This window comes from Diadema antillarum, unplaced genomic scaffold, assembly GCF_040938485.1.
Source record: "Diadema antillarum isolate AM-2024a unplaced genomic scaffold, OU_Dant_1.0 seq00000112_RagTag, whole genome shotgun sequence".
Lineage (NCBI taxonomy): Eukaryota > Metazoa > Echinodermata > Echinoidea > Diadematoida > Diadematidae > Diadema > Diadema antillarum.
Window position 1 is genome coordinate 323,012 of NW_027271196.1, and position 24,515 is coordinate 347,526.

Here is a 24,515-nt window from a genome sequence, read left to right on the forward strand (position 1 = left end):
ACTGCTTATACACGAAACGAACACACACACTGACACCACACACACATGCATTAGCTGGAGATGATGCAGTATAGCTACGGCAACAACAGCTATTCGCCTTTGTGGTCTTGTTTATGTTTTTTTTTTTTTTAAAAAGAAACACTGGAACTATGCCAAGATCACCAAGAACATGATAAAGTAACATTTTATAACAGAAATAGAATTGACATTCATGAAATCCTCGGTCGAGTTTTTTTTTTTAAATTACAATCAATTAACAAATTGCCCTATATCGACGTAAATAAGCACTGAATTGATCAGTGTTTAATGATAAAACATTTTAATTTTACAATAAAAACAACTCGACGGAAGGATTTCATGAATTTGGATAAATACGAATGCAGTACCCGCGGCAAACTCCAAGGATTAGAACCATCACTGGCTCTCGGGCGAAAGTTCTGTGGTCTAGAGGATAAGGCGCCTGTCCACAGATCAGGAGGTTGTAGGTTTGTATCCTGCTCTAGTATGTATTCCTCTGATTTCTTTTGTCGTGGCTACTACCTAAACACTGATCGATTCAGTGCTTATTTACGTCGCTGTAGGGCAATTTATTAATCAGTTGCAATAGAAATAATATTTCGCAAAGCGCAACTATTACTCGTAATCAGTGTATAATAAATGTAGGCTATATTCATATCAAACGTCTGTCTCAAAAGACGCGACGAAATATCATGAACTGCAGCTGTTCAGATGACACTTTTTTTTAAGTTTTGACTAGAAGCAGCGAATCCTTGACGTCTGCATTGATCGTTGTGTTTGGCTTTAGTGTGAATCCAGGCCCCCGTTAAACTCCTCCTAACGTGGTAGGCTAGATACAGTTCTTCCTAGATGCCTTTTGGGGAAAAAACAAACCCCTGGAGTCTTTATTGTGCCATGAGAGTGGAATGGGGCTATTTCGAGATCTCGTTCTTCTAAGAAACTAGGCTTACCGTGCTCGAACTGAGTTCCACATGGACGTTTCACGGGCGAATTCGAGGATCAGTTCTCGTTGGCCCCTTGATTTCGCAAACGTGACAAAGAGCGAGGCTTTGTAACGGTGTGGTGATCTGAGTGTTGAAAAGCTGTACTTTGGAATTGTCAACCCTATAGGTTTAAGTGATTTCGATGTTTTCGCCAGCAGACGAAAAATAAAAGTAGTTTTCTTCCTACTTTTATTCCCGATGGAAATAACCCGTGTTTGTAGAACCACAGCTACGCTTGTTGCTAAACATACTACTGAAGGTTCAGATATCTTTGTCTGTAGCAATACAAATATTATTATTTATATTTGTTTATTACGATTATACATTTTGGAGTAGCATTTTCACCTATTTAGTCCACGACATGTGCAACATGCGTCCATATTTTACAAAATCGTCAATCGTGAAGTAAAGTATACTGAATAAATAAACATACACAAACACTCACACACACACACACACACACACACACACACACACACACATATATATATAGATATATATATATATATGTACATATGCACACACACATACGGTGTCTCTCCCCCATTTAAAAGGGACATGATACCAGTAAGCACATGCATTTCTGCACTTTGATAAGCGATAAATTAACCTATAGCAACACTCGAATTATGCAGACTTGGATGGTTGCCACAATGCACTTTTTTATTTTCTTGCACAGAGGTGCCTGGACGCCCGCAGCCTATGTCGCGTCTTTTTCGTCGTATTCTAAGAAAATAATCGACATGCAGGCACTTCAGAATATATAGTCATGACCATCCGTTGTCTCGTCATAAAATGTCACATCAGGGCATGTCGTTTTGCATCATATTCGACGCCCAGAACCTTGCGACAGGAATAATGAATTATAATCCTTGAAAAAAAAGTATTTAATATTTCTTTGCGTCCTGCCATTAGCGGTTCCATTAGAGCATCAGATGAATATCTCTTTAGAAGGCAACGAGAGAGGCATTTGCTTCGCATGGACTTGAAAAGAGAACGAAAAACAGTTTCGTTTCACAGACTAGAGACGACCAGCGCAGTGGCCCACTTCAAACATGTTGACTGCGATCAGCAATCGATCAACTCCTGCCAATCGTTTGCCGTTTGCTCGTCAGCTGTCAGCGAACTAAGTCTGCCTCGCCCGACGCAGCAGCCAGGGTCTGCCCAGTTTTTGGTTCCGTCGCGTTATATGCCCTTTCCTTACAGAACCCCCCCCCCCCCCACACACACACACGCACGCACACACACACACACACATATGCACAAGCACACATACATTGTAAGGATGCTTGATTCTTGTCTTCCGTGTTACTTTTCGATTCCATTGCACACGATGTATCCATGAATATTTGTGCTATAGATAACTTAACATATACACAAGGTTTTCGTTCATTTATTTGTTTATTTGACTGCCTTCATTGCTGTTGATGTTTTTTTTGCTTCTTTTTTAGATCAGAAGCTAGATCTCACACAGCGTTTCTTTAATTGGTATAGGATAAAACATTATGCTGTTCATCTTCAATGCATTTTAAACTGTCAAAGCCTAAGTAGAACAATTGGCGTATTATGCATCTTTGGAAATCCGAGGTCAGGTTTGCATGGCGTCGAATTCTATATCGTGTGTTATTGTCATCCTTTTCTATACAAGACAGGTATTTTCATTCACAATGTAAGTGCTGATTCTTACACACTACGAAAGACGAAGTTACTTCTGTCCATAGCAATTGTTCTTGAATCAAAATATGCGATCTCATACCATAGTCATATCACTTCATAATGTGTTTTTTTTTTCTAATCACACTCTCTCGAAAGCAATTTTCGTGAAATAATGGGCCTTCATTTGTTTTACAAAAACTTAAATGTGAGAAATGTAAATGAGCTAAAGAATGAATCTAAGCCCGGCCATTCATACATTTCCTTTGCTTCTCAGACCTTTACGCTCCTTAAAAGTCATCTAAATATTCTGGGCAGAGATCGACTGGAAATAACCCGAGGGTCTGACACCCCCATTTGAAATAGGAGGCAGTCTTACCGCCTTCCATGTCGCGCTGGTGCGATGACTTCCCTGCTGTCTCTTTACTGTTATCATCTTGAATACTTCAGATGTAGACATTCGTAAGGCGCCATACTGGTGTATACAGACGTTTGTGGTCGGATATATGTGCTACATACATCAGAGAGAAAGAGAGAGAGAGAGAAAGAGAGAGAGACAGACAGACAGACAGACATACAGAAAGAGAGAGAGAGAGAGAGAATGAGAGAGGGGGTGGGAGAGGGAGAGAGCAGAGAGAAAGAGATTAACAAAATAAGACCAATATGACGACGCATCTTTTAATATAAAAATCCTTATAAACTGATATTTTTTGGGTAAAGAGACATAATTTCCATGTATCCTGATTCTTTCTTTTTATTTTTATATATTTCTAATCTTCTTCAACTGACTCGTCCGCTTCACCTTCTCTTGTATTATTATTATTATTATTATTATTAATATTGTTATTATAGATATGATTATTAGTACAGTTATTCTTCTTATTATTATTATTGTTATCATCATTGATTATTATTATTATTATTAGTATTATTATTATTATTATTATTATTATTATTATTATTATTATTATTATTATTATCATTATCATTACGGGGGAGGGGCTGCAATGCGGAATCGTAAGGTATACATCAGTGAAGTACAGGCACAGCATATTTAAGAAGGTTTTTTATATCAATTAAAAAATGATAATTCTACTCCACAATATGTCTTTTTTGTAGACAAAATAATGCCAGATGGCTCCGTCTATACATCTGTCTATAGTACGTTTAAAGTGTGCAAGTGTCTTCCATATCTTTAGAAGAGGATTGAGAAGGAAACCAAAAGAAAGAAAGAGAGATAAAAAACAACAACTAAACCAAAATGTCGGTGCGCACTTTATAGAGAAACCCCTGCAAAGAAATGTGTCAAGAACGGACACAAGCTTTTCACGTTGTTTTCTTGTTTATGTTCATTTCCGTCGTCTTTGTTTTTAATCCCTCGTCATCGGCGTACGTTAATGAATCTCACATTAATAGCTGTGACGGTTGTATCTTCGTCTCTTCACTATTTGACATTCACAGTGTGTGCAAAAAAACCAACAACAACGACACACACACACACATAAAAGCATTAGTTATCAATTTGTTCTTTTGCGTGTTGCGAAGCTTTAAAATGAAAATATGTGTGTGTATCTGGGCGTCAGTGGCATTTGCCGCTTTGCCACGTGCATGTGTATGTTCGATTTGTCTGGTGGGCTGCATGTATTAATTCTTTGTCATCGCACTTTTAGCCATCAAAAATCAACATCTAGCTATCTGATGATCGTGACGTAGAGAAATTTACCGTTGTAGTTTTCTTGAGGGATATCATCGATTAGAGCTTAGTTTGGTGCACCAGATGCTTGCTAAATTGAATTTCCATCCAGAGCTTGGCGCTTTTATACATCGGCGCACATTACCACTGCTGTATTAAACGCGCCAAAACTGCCCAATAAAACTCACTATGGTAACCCGCCTCCGATTCCTACCTCTCGGGTTTCCCCGGGTGTCTTCACCTGCGTGTTAACACATTCCCCGTGTCGTGTTTCCAATTCGCCTCTTATCCGACGCTGATCCAACAGCCTCTTCCGCCAGAGTCAACACAGCGCTCTCGCACCGCCGTCTCATTATCGATGCAGTGCAAACACACCTGATCTTTAGAAGACGGCTGGCGAGAGAGACTAAATAGGCGCGACTCTGTAGGGACGTTATTTCCTTTTACCCCATCTCTCGGACTCGTTCATTTGCTACAGTGGACGACTGCTTGCGTTGCGAGAGTTCGTCCACGAAGGTACAGTGTACTTGTCGCTATGAATAGCGGTTTGAATTGATGGCCTTCCTTCAGCTACACACCTGTCGTGGGATGAAAGTTGCTAGCCTCACTCCCGGGGGTTTATTTCAGGTGAAGCGCCTTTAAAAAGGTGGTGTATAAAGACAAGAATCGCCTTGCTTTGTCTTTACTTAAAACACTTAGAAACAAAAATAAAATCGTTGTTCGTCTCTTTATTTCAAACACGGGATAAACAATCTAAACAATTCGTCTCGACGACTTACACACGACTAATTTCATATCTTCTTAAGATGACTGTAAAACGTTGAGTGTCCAATTTCAAGAGAGCTGCGGTTCAGTTCATGGTTGTTCGTAGCGTGTTCATCATCATAATAAGAGTCGACAAAACGTAAACTATCATTTCATATCAACAAAAAAGAAATAAAAAGATACATTGTGGAGTAGAATTATTTTATTAACTATTATGTAATAAGGTGTTCTTCATCCAGGGTAGCCTCTTCACTGTTCCCGCTGCTCTATGAGAGGGCATGTTATTATTATTAGCCTAGGCGTTGCCAGATACTCATTTATACAAGAAGGGCGTGGTGAGTAAAAACAGCTTGTCCAATGACGTTATCACTGTGCTTGAATCGAACTCGAGTCCTCCGATTGGGAGGTCGGGAGTCTCATCCACTATACCACAGCGTCCCCATGAACCTGATAATGCTTTACCTGTACTTCACTGATGTATAATACCTTACTTACGATTTCACATTGCAGCCCATCCCCACCCGCCCCGATCTCTCCCTCCCTCTCTCTTTATATCTGTGTATCCTATCTCTTTCTCTCTTTCCTATAGTTTGAATAGATGATGACATTTTCGACGTATTCCAGACATGTTTTCGTTAACGCTTGAACAGAGAATCTTGCGTCACTGTCATACAAAAATTGTATGCCTCCTACTTGCGTACAAGTTGGGGAGAAGATTGTTAAAGAAGGAGAAAAAATAAGGGAAAAGAAGGGGGAAAAAAGAAGAAGAAGAAGCGATCAATGAGCCTTGCAGAAGCCATTACGCACCTGCACTCATACTTGTTTGAACACCCGGTAAATTTGTTTCGGGGACCCGTTGTAGTTCGAGATAATCATGCTGAAGGCCATCGAGCCGGTGGGTGAGCTCGCTTTCTCGAGAAAACGTTACAAGCCGTCATCTCCCTCCTCCCTCCCTCCCCCCCCCCCCCATCCCCCTCTCTCCAAACTAGTCTTTAACTAGGTCGCATCTTTACGTCTATCTTCGCCTGCACGCTTTGTACACACCGGAGGATTGGTTACACCCGCAACTACGAGATTTTTTTTTCTTTTTGTGACGTCTACAAGGGCTCAGTCTCCTTTTTTTTTTATTTCACGTCTAAGAAAAACCCAGGGATAATAGAAAAAGGCGCAGGCATCCAAATTTTTGTGGACATACAAAACTATGCATGAAATTCGAACAGCAATGTAGATTTCCGAAAAGAGTTCCTCATGCAGTTTTTCGACAGAGATACTCGTTAAGACGTCGATAGTGATGCTGCCATATAGTTACAGTATAGAGTATTCATCTTGCATCCTGTACTGAGGAGATTACTATGTGCATACTCGACCTCACAAGTTCGTGCGACGTTTAAATCATCCCTCTACCTTTCCGAACAGAGCATATTTTACTTGACCATACCCCAACTTCCATTGGACGTTTCAAGAATATATAAGAACGTATATCTGATTAGGGCTCAAACCCGACCTTATCCAATTTCATATCACTGCGATGTATGCTTAGGTCAGCTCTTAAGCACATCAATAGTGAACCTCTTTACGTCTATCTATCTTCTTTTTTTTCTAGATCATATTCAAGATGTCAAAATATAGTGAATAACACACACAACACACATACTCACCCCACCCACATCCACACACACGCACACACACACACACACACACACACACACACACACACACATACACACATATAATCAAACAAACAAACACGCACACACACAAGTACACACACTTTTACTCAGGCATGTCCCAAAGCATTAAAATGCACACAAAAGCTATAGTACTGCGTCGGCTAACTTCTCTAGCTGTCTTGCGCTAATGCGATTACTCGCGGGTTCCGCGATGCGTTTTAACCCCGTGACCGTGCTGTGATCTCGTTATAGTAATAATAAGCCGATATGGAGAAACCAGCAGTGTTAGCATCCCTCGTATAGCTTGATAGATTCTTCAGTATCTTCCCAAGCTGCAATACTCGATATTAGCTTCAGATTATTTTCATCGAGGTTGCGTTCTCCTCAGTTATCGGAGTTTCCTGCTATCGGTGATCGTCGAGGCTGTCTTGTTTTCACTGCCAGTAAAAACGTCCATTCAGCTCATTATGTTACTACTGATCATTTCCATAACTTCACTGAAATGCACCAGTATAATAAGGTGGCGATTTCGGTTGATGCCGGGCAATTTTTCTTTTCTTTTTGATACTGCATACATTCCAGTACGTCGTTCCGGATGAATCCCCACTTGGCCGAGCCAGATGGGAAACACTACCTATGTGGCGGCTAACTGTCTGAGTAATGTTGGTGATAGGAACATTGTTTTCACAGTTACTGGTTCGAGCTCGCAGATACATGCACTATCTATCATGTCTATTGTAATGAAGAGACATTGTGAGCGAGACAGTCCCCGTCTGCTCAAAGATGTGAGGGATGTAAACGACTGGCGGCGCCCTTCTGAGCTGCGCTGTACGTACACTGTAATTTGACAAACTTCCTGTTTATTGTAACGGTGATGACGATGGCCTACATGTGAAAGGAGAATGCATAATCATAATATTCTCATGACAGATCAAGAATGACTCGGAACTAAATACATTTTTCTTTCATGAAAGAGAGTCACTGTTTGTTTTACCCAATATTCAAGGAGATCCTGACCAGATTAAGAGAGAAATACAGAACACATTTAAACTATTCCATTAAGTCTATAGTACCTTCGTCGTAAACACAAACACGCAAAAAAAAAGAAAATAAAACAAAGACAATAATCTAAAGAGATATGTGTGAAAAATAAACCCACTTGTATGCACCAGCAAAAGAAAAGAAAACGAACAGAATTTTGTTTGTTTGAAAAGATTTTATTTTCTGCATTTCATATTTTCTTTCAGAATACAGAAAATCTGCAAATTAGTCCAATTGGACTTTAAAATTGTCCGTCCTCATCTCCATGACAGCATAAGCAATAGAACTGCAGGTTATAAAACCCAGGGAAAATAATAATAATAATAAAAAACTGAACATGGTGTAGTGGGCAGTTGTTGTTCGTCATTTAGTTGTCCAGTAAATTGAGAGAGTGAAAGGGAAAGAGACGGAGAGAGAGAGAGAGAGGGAGAGAGGAAGGGAGGAAAAATAGTAATGAGAGGCAGCAAGACGAGCGAAAGTGGCAGTTGAATCAGAAACATTTCTGAAGTCGGAGGAAACGTCCAAGTAGATACACGCGTGACATTAAAAAAAAAAAAGCGTGAAGAGCATGACAGCTTTAAGTGCCAGAATCTTCCCCTTTTTTATCTCATGTGCCTGACACCCGGCTGGAGACTACTCGGGCAGAGCATCTGCATCTGGTCGTTTCAGATTATCAAAATTCAGTAAGCCAACTTTTCTCTCCCCCCCCCCCTCTTACAACTAAAATTATCTTCTTCAGAGCGTAATGGAGAACTCTTGACAATATCTAAAGTAGTGATTGGGATGATTATAAAACCGATAGGAAATTGATTTACTCTCCGGAAGATGACAATAATGACAATGACAACAATAGACGTTGAGTTGCCTCAATCGGTAGAGCATCTGCCTCCAGATCGCAAGGATTCGGGTTCGATTCCTGAGTCTCAAAGCAATGTTGTGTACATGTATTCATACCGTCCCCTCTAGTAAGAAGCAAAACACTCTGTCCCTAGGCAACCTAGGATTTGACATAAATGGGAGCCCTGTGTGTGAGAAGGAAGTCACAACTCATGCACGTGAAATATCCCGATTCATTCACTCATCGCAATGAGCAGGGTGTTTAATCTGGTGAAGTGGTCCCGCCTCACATCCAATTGGATCCCATAGGACACTAGCTAGTGTAGCTGAATATGGGCTATCCAGCCATCTTCTCAGACGGAAAAATGAAACAAACAAACAGAAAGAAATGATAGTAAATGTGGAGTGATGATGATGATGATGATGATGATAATGATGATGATGATGGTGAAGCTGGTACTGATGATGACGGTGATTGTTATTTTGATAACATGATTTGGATGACGATGTCGATGGTAGTCTTATGATAAAGCATAAAGTTGATTATATTAACGACCTCGGGGAACCCTGCTGAATTTCACTCCAGTATTTGCATACCTAAAGGCACTCCTCCCTTTTTCTGAGTCTGTAAGGAGTAAAACATGAATTCGCCTGGTGCACGAGACTAGCTGCCAATCATTCATCTCACCAGTGGCGCATCACTCGATCTTGGTTGCTTCAATTAGCTCTGTGCTGATTGATCGAGTGTAGTGCCATCTCTTGGAGCGCTTATGAAAGCCGATTGAAATGCGGAAATGTCGCTTTTCAAGGACTTCGCGTTAAGGAGAAATGCAGCCATTTTCGAGAGAGAGAGAGCAGAAAATGGACTAGAAAGATGAAGGGAGCGCTTAAGAGTCCTTTATCACTTTAATCATCAAAACAGACTACCTACGTTTCTTTCCTTGCCCAGAATAGGCAATAGGACACAGGGAGAAAAGACAGGTATTTGCAAGTATATAAGGCACCTTTTGCAATTCAGTATTCTACGCAATAGTCATTCTTCACAAGAAGGGTATACTAATGAGAAACTTGTTGAACAGATTCACATTGAACGTGGACGTACAGCTCTTGATTTCAGCGTAAGCTGGGATTATAGAGTCTATAGTGCGCATTTAGTCCCTTTCATTGTGAATAATGTTGTCTCTGTCAAATTTCCCCTTTACACGTAGCAGAATCGCGTGATCAACGTTAACAGTGGTCTCTACAATGGCTTTACCAATGTTTGCTCAGAGGCGGGAAAACGATTTCTGCTATGCTATACATAGGATGATAAATACGGTTTACATCTCGATAGCACACCTTATTATAGTGTTGTAAATCTCTATTACCTGTTGTATAGTTTTTACGTTCGTTTTTTGTTGTTGCTGCTGTTGTTATTAATCACTGTTGTGTGATCTTGGGTTTACTTTAATGATAGCGCTGGCAAATGTTTTTGTCTCCAATATCTTGTCTTGAAAATGCGATAGCAAATTTATGTTTGCACATACAAGGCCTACATGGTTTAAAAAATACAAAATATATTCACAAAATAAATTGCATTACAGAGATATAGCTGAGAGCATTTGATGCAAGATTGCTGAAAAAAAAAAGCGAAGAAACCTATAACAATTCGATTGGGAATATAAACGGAGGAGGAGGATGGGGAAGAAAAAAAAAAGATACGAATGTCAAGATTGGATGGTGGATACACGTGATGTAATCTAGACCAAACCAACAAATCTTAAGCGTTTGATGCCTACGGTATTCCTGGGGAAAGTCCTCAGTGCTCGACCGCTGACACGAAATCCATTTGCGATATCAAACAGGACCCTTTGATGGAAAAAAAAGGAAACATACGTTTTGAAATCAGCCCCACTTTCAACAAGAGCCGAAAGAGGTAAAATCTCTTGCAGAGGTATTGGATTCATGATAACACCCCCGTCATTCTAGACGCACAAACGGACAAATATACCTGACAACGATAAGAAGCCTCTCCATAATGCGGTCTCGAATGAGGCCCGTCTAAAATTAGTAAGGATGACTCGCCGAAGTTGCCAATTGAAAACAGATGATATGATATTCAAATAATTGAGTTGGCACGAATGAATCGCAAACACACTCGGTCGAGCTACATTTTCGATGCGCTAGAAGGAAACCCACTTAGTGCAAAGTCAGGATAGAAAAGCGTATTGACGATAAAACATGAATCTGGATGTACCTAAAAAGTGAAACTCTTTCCAGATTCGTGAAAAAAAACACATGGAAACGAAATGGTCCTGCAAAGTAAAATCTTTCAATAGATATGTCATATTCTTGATTCCGGACTCTCGTTACTAACTCCTTGTCTTGTGCAACCTCTTTCTCTTCTCTCTCAATTTTTTCTTTGTCTCTGTCTGTCTTTCTGCATGTCTGTCTGTCTGTTTGTCTCACTCTCTCTCTCTTCCACCGTTTGCCTGCTTCTCTTTTGTTCTTGACTTCACTGTATAAGTTAAATTGAAACATATATATTTCAGCCTGTTTGGTGAGAAATGACAACTTTGAAATATGGAAAAATTGAAGGATGCAGCTGTCATTATTTTTGGTCTTGTATATGTGTTACTTTATCTACCTCGGCGTTTCCGTTTGTTGCCGTTGTTGTTGCTGTTGCTTTTTGATGGAGACAGCTGTCGTTGGTTGATATCGATGGCGGACGTAAGGGGATAGATGATAAACAGGGCGCGTCTTGACTTTTATAGTCTTAAAAATTATCACAACATGTGGTTGGGTTTGATCTGGGTGGCGTCAGGCCAGCGCTCGAATAACCATTTGACTTTCTAATAAGTTTGTGTGGAGACGACACTAAAGCAATGCTTGCAACTTCGGTTACATTTACGGACATGTTGATGTCATATATGTCACTTGTCATGTGTGAACAGTAACTGAAAAAAATACATCCCAGTTGTCATTCTTGCTTCTTTTTTTTTTCTCTTCGATACTGTCGACTTCATATTACGTATATTTTCGTCTTTCTCTCTTCTTTTTTTTTCATACCGCTTTGTCTATTTTTGACTATATCATTGGATGTTCATGGTTCAATGATTCTAGATTGCACCTTTGTGACTGTTATGCGTGGAGCATGTAGACAAGTCGAGCCCATCAGTTTTCTTGACGCCTATCATTTAACATATTTGAAAGAGGAAACGTGTTGGGCCAAATCGTATAGCGCATAATTAAAGGGTAGGCATTTCCTATGTGAACTTTAACACACGGTACTATAACCCAGTATACTATAGCATGTAGGCCTGCACCGATGCACGCATATGAAGATATAATGCATAGTATACATATGTATAAGCATATATTATATATATTATGGATATAGAGGGAAAAAAAAGCAAAGATAAGCAGAGGGGGTGTTGGTAAAGTAACTATGCCACCGGACTATGTATACGGAACGCGTAATAAAAAGGGTTGTTTCACTCTAAAGTATTATTATCACAACAACTTTTTTTTTTCAGAATTTAATGAGAATAGCCTCGGTCAATGCTTTTGGGCTTTTTTTATGATGCTTGCATCTTGATCGGCCTCCTCCTCGTAATCAGCTTAAACGATGATTAGTAGACATAAAGTAACTTTTAAAGATTTTTCGTACTCCGAATATTTCACATCTCTTCTTGAGGATGCTCAGATTTCCCGGGAGTGTAACTTTATACTCTTGTATTTTTGTACCGTCTAGGACAGAGGGGAAGAGAGAGAGAGAGAGAGAAGGATATTAAGTTTATATGATGCTTTCTTTTTTTTCTGTCGCTCTTTTTTTTTTTCTTCTGATGAACCAGTAACACACTTAGCTGTATAAATGGTGTCACTATCAAGTATTCTAAGACTGGCAGTCTGGTCAGTATAAATCGGGCAAATGCAACCAAGTCACTGCTCTCAATAACTCTCTCTCTCTCTCTCTCGCTATCTACGATGGGTTTATGTGGATTCTTTCTTCTTCCTTTTTGTCCGTGCTCTCAGCTATGTCTTGCACGAAATCGTGTCAAAGAGTTCGGGCAATCGTGTTGAACAAACACGAGTCATTCCCTTGAAGTGGGACATTGATATACGAGTCACAAACGGCATCCAAACACACCAACTTTCTTCTTTTCTCTCTATCACTTTTTCCCTCTCCTTTCCGATTTCTCTCTCTCTCTCTCTCCTTCACTCTTTTTTTTTTAGTTGTTTTTTCTCTCATTATCCTATCTTCCTGCGATTCCTGGTTCTTCTTTATATGCGGCGGGAGAAAAAAAATATCACCCTACCTCCGTGACGTCACAGGTGGCAGTTTTCGACGTTATAACATTTGTAAATATTAACTCTGCGATGATACATCGATCACAATATATCGAAGCGACAGACTGAATCTTATCGGGGTTGCATGCCCCAAGCGAGGAATTCATTGAGGAAGAAATACGTGTATCGCTTATAGAGTTAGAAGCCAAAAATCGAGTGACGGGTTGAAGTTCTTTACAAGGACGATAACTGGAAAAGACGAGGGGGGGGGGGGGGTAGTATTGTGTACAGTGACGCACGCATGTTGTTATTGTTATTGTTATTTTCGTGTATATCATGGGAAAGAGAACAGGCACTTTGCGAGTGGAGCGCAGCTAATGAACTTTCAAGCTGAGCATGTGGTTTTGAAACACCAACGAGAAACATGCTAGAAGTCATTGGCACGTTCATGACGTATGCACCGCAGGGCCATTGGCATGGTTCAATACTTTAAAGATCATCTCTTGCCATGCTTTATACGTGATAAAACCATGATGAAATCCGCATGTGATCAGCTACCCTTTGTTTATTAACACCTCAAAACAAAAACAATGTCAACAAGTAAGCACACATAAGAGTGATTTCAGCCTATGGTTTTGACCACTGTTAATGAAATCGAACAGAAATGAGCAGTCAGCTACTGACTTATGTCCATGTGAGAAAATTCTATATCATCCGTTGAAAGAGCGTTGACATTTTATGTGTTGAGAATAGTGACGGAGTTAACGCCGTATACTTTTCGCATAGTGTTGTTGCCCTGCGTGGTTATTTTCATTGCCTTGAACATAACCAATGCGCTCTTTATCCTTCTAGTCCGATGGTCATACAGAGAGAATGCAGAAAGGGGAACGAGGCAATAATATATTATTCTCAATAGTTTTCAAGTCCATCCTAGGACACTGATAGATCAACAATCAATCAATTTGATGTTTTCAACGTACATGACGTAACTGTCATTTCATTCACGTCGAGCACTCCGTAGCTCCAGCATACCATTTCCTTTCTTTGTAGGTACCCCAAGTCTTTGAACCTCATATGCCCTCCACGAACCCCCCCCCCCCTAAAAAAAAAAAAAACCAACAACAACAACAACAACAACAAAAAAGAGACACGAGTATCACAAAATAGGGAAAAACACTACACTTCCGCATCATTTGCGGTCACTACAGGGGATGTCAATCCAATATTCATCTGTTTGTTTGCCTGGCTTTTATATAATATGTACAGCATCTTTATTACTTTCATGCGTGTATTTCTTGGTTGTCGTTGTCGTTGTTGTTGTTATTATTATTGACATTCCCGCCTCGATCATCATTCTACATTGCCTTTGCGTGCGCGTTACAGATGCTCGGCTGGTAATCGGATAACACGCACCAGAGAGTCGCATGTTTAATTCCTTGCCGATGTCACAGCGATACACATCGGAAAAGCATTAGAGCCGTCCCCTCAGCACGTGTAAGCCAAGCCCTTTTCCCCCCTAACATCTTTCGTTGCCTGTTTCTCACACTTCTCATGACGATTAAACTTGCTAGAATTCTTGCTGAAATTAGAATGCAGCGTGAAGTGTCATCCGTCATTCTAGTTTCCTTTTTAATTCCGACTCACTTGTAATTCATTCCGACTTCTATTCCCTCCCGCACTCGTCCTTTTTTTCTAATCTAGATTATCACTTTTCTTTTGATACGAAATTGTACATGTCATAGAATATGATACTAATTCTCTGTCTTGCAATGTCTATAAAATGTTGTTGTTGTTGTTGTTATTGTTGATGTTGTTTTTGTTGTTGTTGCTGTTGTGTTAGGCTCATTAATCAATAAATCAATAAACGAACAGAATTTGACATGGTTATTTCATTGTAAAGTCATACCAGGCGTTTGAGAGTGTTTCTTTTCAAACTTGATGAGAAGAAGTCTCACATCAGACGCTATAATTTTGAGGTGACCTTTGACCCTAAGGTGAGGGGCACTTGATGCGCTGTTCCAGGTGACAGTAAAAGGGAGAGGCAAATCCATCACAATTGAGTGCCAAAGTACTCATCGGAACACCATTTGGTTTTTCTTCGATGCATCACCATACATCGGTGAGCCCGAGCCAGGGGCATTGAAAATGGTTCATTATCCACGGAGCGGTGAAGCGAACGTATGGTGGCGTCGAAGAGAAAACGAGAAACGCAGGCTGCAATGTGACTATACCAGCGAAGACAGTGTATCCTAATTCATCTTTTTTGAAGGTCGTTGAGCGAAGGGGAAAGACATGGATTCTTATACAGGCATTCCACTTTTTTTTCCTCCTTTCAATTTCTTGATACTCTGCATGAAAATATTGGCAAGACACCTTAAGATAGGGTACGGACAACATTTTAAAAATATTTCATCGAATAAGGATGTACTAGATATAAAGGGATCAGGAAAGAGATGAACAGAAAAAGACAACAAATAACAGAAAGATGTTTAAACAAATCCCCAACGTCACATATCCCCAATATCAGCATCTGGCATTCTACACCCTACAAGCTGCAGCAATGCTTCTAGCATGTATGTAGATTCCTCATATTTCACATGTTTAATTGTCTTAAATGCTGTATCTGACAATTCACCCATGCATTTTTTTTGTTATGTTTATGGTTTATATGTTGAAATGTGGAATATGGAAAACAAACAAACATGGCGGTTATCAAACGCATGGTGTCAGAACGACACAGATGCCCGTGAATGTATTGGCTGGGTGTGCACTAGTTGAAATACAGTGATGCTTGTAATAGAGAAAGCATAACAATCGTGCGTGACATCAGAAAGAGCAATTACCTCAAAATACAGTCATCTACATAGACTCCAAGTGCTTTCAACTTTGTATCAACACGTACACCTGCTGTCAGAATACACGGCGGTATGCGTCAAGACATCTTAAGTGCTTACGGACAAGACGGGGCGGATGTTGACATGAAAAAAAAAAGGGGGGAGTGAGGCGGTAGATGAGAAAATTGAAAAAAGAAGCCTTTTTAAAGAGCCCAGAGTCCAGTAGATCCCTCGTCAACGACATTATTGGTACTCCAATTTGACAACTTGATGAAATTTTGGACATAATCACTGCGATGGACGGCAATGAGTAGCGTTGTGTCGAAATATTCAGTGGACATGGGATTTATAAAGGATCTTCTTAAGTTGTGTGTCGAAAACACCCCACACAAGAAAAGGAACATGCGCAAAGGCAGTGTTACCCTTTATAAACCACCAGGCGAAATGCATATAGGAGTACTGTTTCATTTTCGAATCAGGAGTGAAAGACACGTGAGTAAGATATTACTTGGTGAAGGAATACGCTTTACGGAATAGATAATGTAGTTTCCGCAAAAAAGCAAAAAAAGCAGCCTATTCGCAACATCTAATTTAACATGGAAGTTTGATAGTGCGAACTATTTTACGGAATAGGGTAATATGGTAAAAATAGGGTAAAATCGTCCTTATCAATTTATCATGTTCAGGGATGGTGTTTAAGCTGAAGAGAGTTAGTAAGGATATGATTTGCCGTAAATAAACTTTAGAGCCCTCTGTAGTCGTTATTTAGGCAATCATGTCTTTCGGAAAAAAAAGACCCCAAAAACTAACACTGTTGTTGTCACCTGAACAATAACTAGACAACCTGAATTATACAGTTTGGGTGGGATACAGAACCAGATACGTCAATAGTTGAACGAAGGCATTGGATGACACAGCGAGCCAACACCACAGCCTGCCGCAACGCGATACACAACCTACCCCACCCTTCCATGGTTTAATCTTGTAATCATACTGGGTTACTTGCAAAGATCTGGTGGGAAATGAAATTGCATAGCACAAGGTGCACACATTTTGTGAAGTGAGCCGAATCAACACAATCACGTAAAGCTTCTCCGCGGAGTTAGGTAAGCGGGTTGGAATAATAACCAAGGGCATATCATATTTATTTCTTTATCAAATATGGTACTGGAACTAAAATGAATTTATCATTTCTAGCCCACCAACCGTAGTGTTTGTATCCTTGCCAGTTGTTGTCATTGTTTTGTTTTTTTAATTATTGGGTTTCTTTATTTTTTGTCCAAGGGCAGAAAAGAAAGGGGTAGAACACCAAAGCGACTTTAACCAACGGAGTGCTTTGAAAGTTGGCACACAAAACCCCATAGCCTTGTACACACTGTTCACAGAACCTGGAAATGGTTAATCAACATCTACTAACTTTAGCTGGAAGCGATGACTCATGAGTTTAAGCCGTGACAATGTGCGGTTATTGTAATAATCTGCACCGAAATTTTATCTCTTGAGAAGAGGTGACGCAGAGAGAGGGTTTAAAGTTAAAAGTCATCCCTGTATGTGTAGGCTGAGATAAATTTAGACTCAACTGATACTATCCGGTCAGTGTGCAATCCAAACTTTCCCCAGACGCATGAACACTCACATGTTTTCATTTCTCGCTTTGTGCATCAATAGATTCAAGATCAGTATACAGCGTATGTTTGTATTGCCACAAAAAACTTCTTGGAGGAAGAGAGAGAGAGAGAGAGAGGGGGGGTTCTCCTTTTAGGAACTGACAACTTCCAAAAACAAAGAGACGAGTGGTTCTTTTACTGGAATGTCTGAACAGGAGGAGGCTGTATATCTAGAGACCAGCGCGCAGTTGCACGCCATCCGCACACACAATCAGAGGCGATTTCTATTACGGATGAAGGGTTATTATCATGATTCGCTTGATTACGTCAGACAGATGCCCATCGAGGCGGCAAATTGAATCTTACACCCTTCATGTCCCAAAAGAACAGAACGCGCCTCGAGCTGAAAATGAAAAAGATGCAAAAACAACCCTATGGGAGCTTCTTTTTTCCCCTTCTCACTCTCCCTCTCTATCGTTTCTATATTGAAGAGGAAGCTTAACGCTGCACTCGTTTAATCACGGAAGGCAAACGAAGTGACGTACAGCCACTTTGAAGTTTGAGGCTGGTATTTATCCTCAAGTAATTATGCATGGCGCAATGCCATCAGCATTATCCAGATCAGTGCACAATACCACCGAGCGCGGCGCCTGTCGAACTGACAATTCCGTGTGAACTATCATGTTGTTGAGAAGGGCTGAAAAAAAAAATGGGTCACGTTATATCGCTGCGGCGTTTCCTAATGTTTCTTGTCTTTTGTTCACCTGAGAGCGAGATTGACTGTAAAGTTCCATTGTTAGGTCCGATAGTGAAGTTTGCCGTGGATTAGATAACTATGGAGACGAGGAGAAATCCGCCGCTGCGTATTTATGTTGGGGCGAATTTCGGTTAAGATTTGAAATCAGAGTACGGCGCGCCGTTTTATTTGGGGCTTGCTAACTTAGGGAGATATGAACACACCTCCTCTATATGGTGCGCTTCGAGCAGAGCTCCGTGCGGATTAAACGCTTAACACTCATCCCTTTTTCCGTGGCAGCCGAGGGTGATATGTCAGGATACAAAATACATGAACAGATTAGGGGGCCCGTTGCATAATACTTACCATTGAATTTCAATGGTAACTACCGTCAAAATTAGGATTATAAAATTTAACGCTAATTTGAAGACTTACCGCTAGAAAGGAGCGGTAAGTCCAGCGGTAAGGGTTTTATGCAACAGGGCCTAGATGTCTTTATTTTGGTCCCGTAACAGCAAAACCCATACACACATAAACGCCCATGTACACACATACACACCCACCCACACAATTATACAAAAACAGACACATATTTATATAAAATGTATCTATTTCTTTCTCTCTCTCTTTCTCTCTATTTATGTATTTGTATTTGTATATGTATCATATATATATATTACATATATATATATATATATATATATATATATATATATATGTATATTGTGTGTGTGTGTGTGTATTTATATGTATACATGCTTCATGTATACAATAACGACAAAGAGTGCGCATTGGTGAACGCAAAGCTCCTGCCGTATGTGCCCAGCAGGGAAGGGTTGGAAATTGCCTCAAATAAAAAATAAAAATAATACACAGTCTTTGATTTGATTTGATTTGATTTGATTTGATTCATTGGTTTCTGTATTATTATTGTACATGTACATGCATACATACATACATTGTTTGTGCCATACTTATACATAAACGTAGGTCGTTAACAAAGTATTTTTGTCTACATTGCTTTTACACAATGTACAGCAAAACGTATCAGCAATACAACAATGAATAATAGTCTTCGGAATACAAAATGAATTGTCATTGGTACACCAAAAACCAAAACAAACAAACAAAAAAACAACCAAACAAACACACAAACAAACAAATAAATAAACAAACAAACGTACACACACAACAAAAAACAAAGTGAGGATTCTTTAAAAACGATACTGTACAAGAATGAAGACAAAAGTTGAAAAAGGGAAAAATAAAGAATAAAGGAAATTATAATAACTCCTGCTTCTATGTTTTAAGATATGAAATGTCTCTTCGTCTAAGGTAGCTGGAAAGTGCAAACGAAATGTATATTTTTACCCATAAATTGATTGTTGGGTGATGGTGACAAACCATCTACGAAAGCCCCTTGCTGCCTTTTTTTGTTTCTTTTTCATCTTTTTTCTTTTCCTGACGTCTTAAAAATAGGAAAATATTCTCTTGTGGTCTCGTCTTTGGATGCAAACTCCTGGTCGTCCATTCATGCTCTTAACATCTTAAATCAAAGAGGATCTCGATGTTAAAAGCACTTCGGCGATTAATTCTTCTGTTTAAAAAAAAACCCGACAACAATGACAAAGGATGTTTCCATCGTCGGAAGGGTCTGAGGTGCCGCTGAAAGGCCGGGCAATGTCGGCGTGAGAAATAGATGGGAGGTATTAGGTTAAAAGCCTTAAGAACAATGAGGAAAAAAAATAAAGGGATGGGGGAATGAGAATAAGCGTCAGGTGTCTGAATACAATTAGCAAGAAGGTGCCATCTATTTATAGACAAGGTGTAGTACACGTTTATTAGTCCGTGTACCGTGATTAGTTTGTTTGATTTTTCATTTTTTTAATGAGTTTAGGAATGCTGGCTACAGGATGACTCATCGCAGTGACTGAAAAAACAAAACAAAACAAAAAACAAAATATGAGGTGTTTTCGTGCGTATGATAGAACAGAAATCTATAGATAAGACTATGTAAGCATTGTTAAATCTATAGATATAACCATGTATGCATTATTTACGGTTCATTCCAAAGAACTGTCCACAACCCTTAAATGGACAATATTGTGCTGTTTCAGGGCGGCCGCTGGCATTCCTGATTGTACCATTTAAAAAAAATCTATTTCTTTCGTACGCTCGTTCGCACTTTCAGGAGATGTTTTGATTTGGTTTCTGTTGTTTATTTTCATCTGTTAGAGGAAATATCAGACTGTGGTCAATCCGTGACGTTCTACCGATTTAACCCTTTCTGTCCCAGGGACATTATGCAGAGTTTAGAACGCTATTGGGTTGTCTGTATTAGCCGACACTCAAAGCACATATGGGTTAAAGCGCATTTTTTTAAAAACATTTTTGTATGTCTATTGGTTCGCCGGCGTTTTTTCGCCATAAGATGTTTTATAGAATAATATCGACTGTTTTAACACCACATCAGAATGCCTTAATATGTTCAGGTGTGAGTTTCTTCAGTTTGTCTCCCTCTTCAAAATCGACAAATTGAAGAAACTCACACCTGAACCTTCACCCCTCTGAATAAAATATTTCTTTCATGACGTAATATGTTGTTGCCAATTTCTTTCTTCTTCTTCTTTTTTTTTGGCCTTTACTTCATCCTATGATTTTTTTTCTCTTTGTTTGTCCTCCGCTACACAGGTCGACATCATGTCCGACCTCCAAACATCCTGGGGTGTACGATGGACATTGGTAAGACGCGGTCTTGTTGCACCATGTCCACTCCGCCAAACTCTGTCCAGAACATCACGTGTCAGATGACCGGTATCCGGCCCGGCTACACCCTCTGGTGGTCGGAGCATGACCTCCGAATTCCGGCCACGGCCATCAAGGTGTCGGACAACGAGCGGGACGGGACGAGGAGCATCGCGGCGTCCATCGAAGTGACCACTGGGTATTGGAATCGGACACTGGTCTGTACCGCCCAGGGCCCGTCAATTGGGGGCTCCATCAGTTCTTCCTTGTGCCTCGGACCCGAAACAGGTAGGACTTTTTGAAGAAAAAAACAAACAAACAAAAGAACAATCAATCAATCAATCAATCAATCAATCAATCAATCAATCAATCAATCAATCAATCAATCAATCAATCAATCAAACAAACAAACAAACACATAAACAAACAAGTTAACAAACAAACGCAGGAAAAAAAATCGTCGTTTGCGACGCTATGTAATGCGAGCCCGACTTTTTTTTTGTAATATAACCAATCTCTCTTTTTCTATGAATACCAATATCGAGTGAATTCTTATTACAAATTCGGTTGAAATCCATCTTCGATCTTGGTATCGATATAAAATCAATTTCAGTTTGTATTTCCGGTACGAGATGATACGAATTAGAATCCAATTTCGAATCAAAATTTAGTTTCAGAAGAATCGATATACACACAACACGTTAAGCGGTCAATTCATTGATCATGAAATTACTTTTCAAATTATTAAGTTTCATTTGATAATAGTACCTGAATGCCTCACTAAGTGTGTGTGTGTGGTGTGTGTTCAAGTCTTTTGTACCCATTATCTGTGAGGCTTGCGGAAAAACACTGCAAGTTCTTGAAGCAAGAAAGAAAAAAAAAGAAACTTGTTTATCGCTCATGCTAGTTACTCTCTCTAACTACGTGCATATTTCAGTAAGCGAGTAATAGTATGATTGATTACTGAATCATGGCAGGACCTCATGTACAGTGCTTGGTATCTCGACGGCAAATCAACGGTTTGACTCTTTGTATATGTATATATATTCTATACCTCATTAGATATCATCTATATGTCTATATCTACATCATTATCTAAATATAAATATAAATCTATATCTATCTCTATCTCTATCTCTATCTCTATCTCTATCTCTATCTCTATCTCTATCTCTATCTCTATCTCTATCTCTATCTCTATCTCTATCTCTACCAACTCTCAGCTCTCCCTCTATATATTTCTTCCCCTATATATCTTTGTCTTTCTCTCTCTTTCGATCCTTTCCTTCTCTTTGTCTTTCTATCTCTCCTTTCCTGTTCTCCATGCAAGACACTATGCGGTTACATGATAGGGAGGGCAACACGCGAACACGAACTCTACCGGACTTGATTTCTAGGAGCCATGCTCCCCGGGGCCACCCTGTCCAGAAACATGACAGACAGGGACCCGTACCATTGACATCAGTCAGTGTGGGTCATTCTACATGCGAATGCGGAATATATCAAGACAGAACAAACACAAAGACAACAACAAACACCAAATTAACTTATACAAAACACACAACGCAAAAAAAAACTCCCCAAGGAAATGAAAGTCCATTCTCTCCATTCTGTCCTTTTCATTTTTGCTTGAATCTGTTCATAAGTTTTATGCTTTTTATTTTTGTCCAAGTTCAAAGTTATCAAGACTGAACAGCTATGAATATGTCGACACCACATGCATTGGCCAGGATCCCTGGATTGGACCGGTCGTCTTAACGTTGGATATAGACTGTACAGTACTAGTATGCGGAAAACCGCAAACCACGTGATTCATATTCTGTGCGCTATCTATAGCGGATACCAACACGGATTTGACCGTGCCGGACTAGCCTTTTGTCACGGCGTCTATATAAGTTAATGCGTTGACTAGCCAGAATTCTGCTCGGCGTAAAACTCTTCCAGCAATCGAGCTACGTTTTGTTCGCTCTGTATGTGCATAATCATAATTTCAAAATTTCACCTTTAAGTTCATCGTGTGTCTGGCTTTGTAAGTTCCAATCTGTATTTCTACTTTTTTAATGAGTGTTTGCAATTCTATATCCATCTGGTGTACTTACAGAAATGTGGTATGTTAAGTCATCTTGGAGCTGTTATTAATGATCGGAATGACAGAATGTGGAACACCTGGTCTGATAGTTATGATAATTGAAACTAAGAAGACAATGTCGCATTCTTATCTGCAGCTGCGCACATCTCTTTCGCCATTTACACGAACCTAATGAGCGTGATGAATGTTTTTCTGCGATTATAATTTAGAACACCTTGAAGAATGATGTCGATTCCACGTTGACAATTCACCAGTCTGTACTTTTTCTATTGCCGCAGCACTGTAATTATTATTATCATTTTTTTTTTATTTCTAAGCTGAAAATTCATAATACATCTGTGCACGCTGTCTCTTATTAGCGGCATGATTGCTGAAACATCGATACTCACATACATGAGAGAATGGGTAGGTAGAGAGTTAAAACTAAATAACATCTTAAACGCAGGAGCAGAGTAAAAGACATGAACAGTTAACACTGTGTATAGCGGCCATTATTTCCTTCCTTCCTCACTAATCTTTCTATCCACCTATTTTTTCCTTCCTTTACAAGAAAGCTGCCTCATGATTGTTAATGTGCGTCTGTGTATGTGTATGTGTGTGTGTGTGTGTGTGTGTGTGTGTGTGTGTGTGTGTGTGTGTGTGTGTGTGTGTGTGTGTACTACTCTGTCTTTTTTCTATCTCTCAGGCAAATTGCCCAGTCTTTTTTTTTATTATTGGTTTTTTTTATGAGGGAACTGCATACTACAAGCTCTGCTTTTCAGCAGTCCCCTCCGTTTCCAACAACTTTGTTTCGGAGTTTACCATAAAGATAAAGCATTTATTTGTATCTCTGTTACCTGTGTCTTTATTACTTTATTACATGCTATTATATTCATTACATTGTTGTAATGATTTCGTGACATTATTTGTATACCCGAACATTATTTTCATTGTATCCTCAATTTGTTGGAGATGAAATGAAACAACTTGAACTTGAAGGAAGCATGTTAAACCAACTCCATATAGAAATAGATAATGGAAATCAGTTCATTGAGAAGAAACTGTGGTAGAATAAAAGTTCTTCAGAGCTAGAAGTGTAACGCATTTACATTTATAACTAAACATGAGACCCATGGACGAAAATTCGTCATATTTCTATTCCTTATGTAGTTTTATTCGGCTTAATCTGTTTACACACACTCATAGACACAAACGCACACAAACACACACTATATTCATGATGTATATATAGAAAAATAGATAATAGACATATTCCTATATCCATAATTTAAGTGTGTGTTTCTGTATAGGTATACTAGTGTCCACTATAAGCGTCACTATAATCTTGTTGATTGTAAGCAGCGGGTAAGACGGATAGAAAAGAGAGAGAGAGAGAGAGAAGGAGAGAGAGGCGTGCAGACAAAGACTGAATGATAGGAGAAAAGACGATTATTGATACGAAATGCCCAATGACATATGGCCTTCAATTTCATAATCCACAACCCCAAGACGTTCAGCAAGGTAAATAGACCCACGGTGGATCTACGTAGCGTCAGCAAGTAATCCAAATCGTGAAACCCAAGTCAATGAAACGTA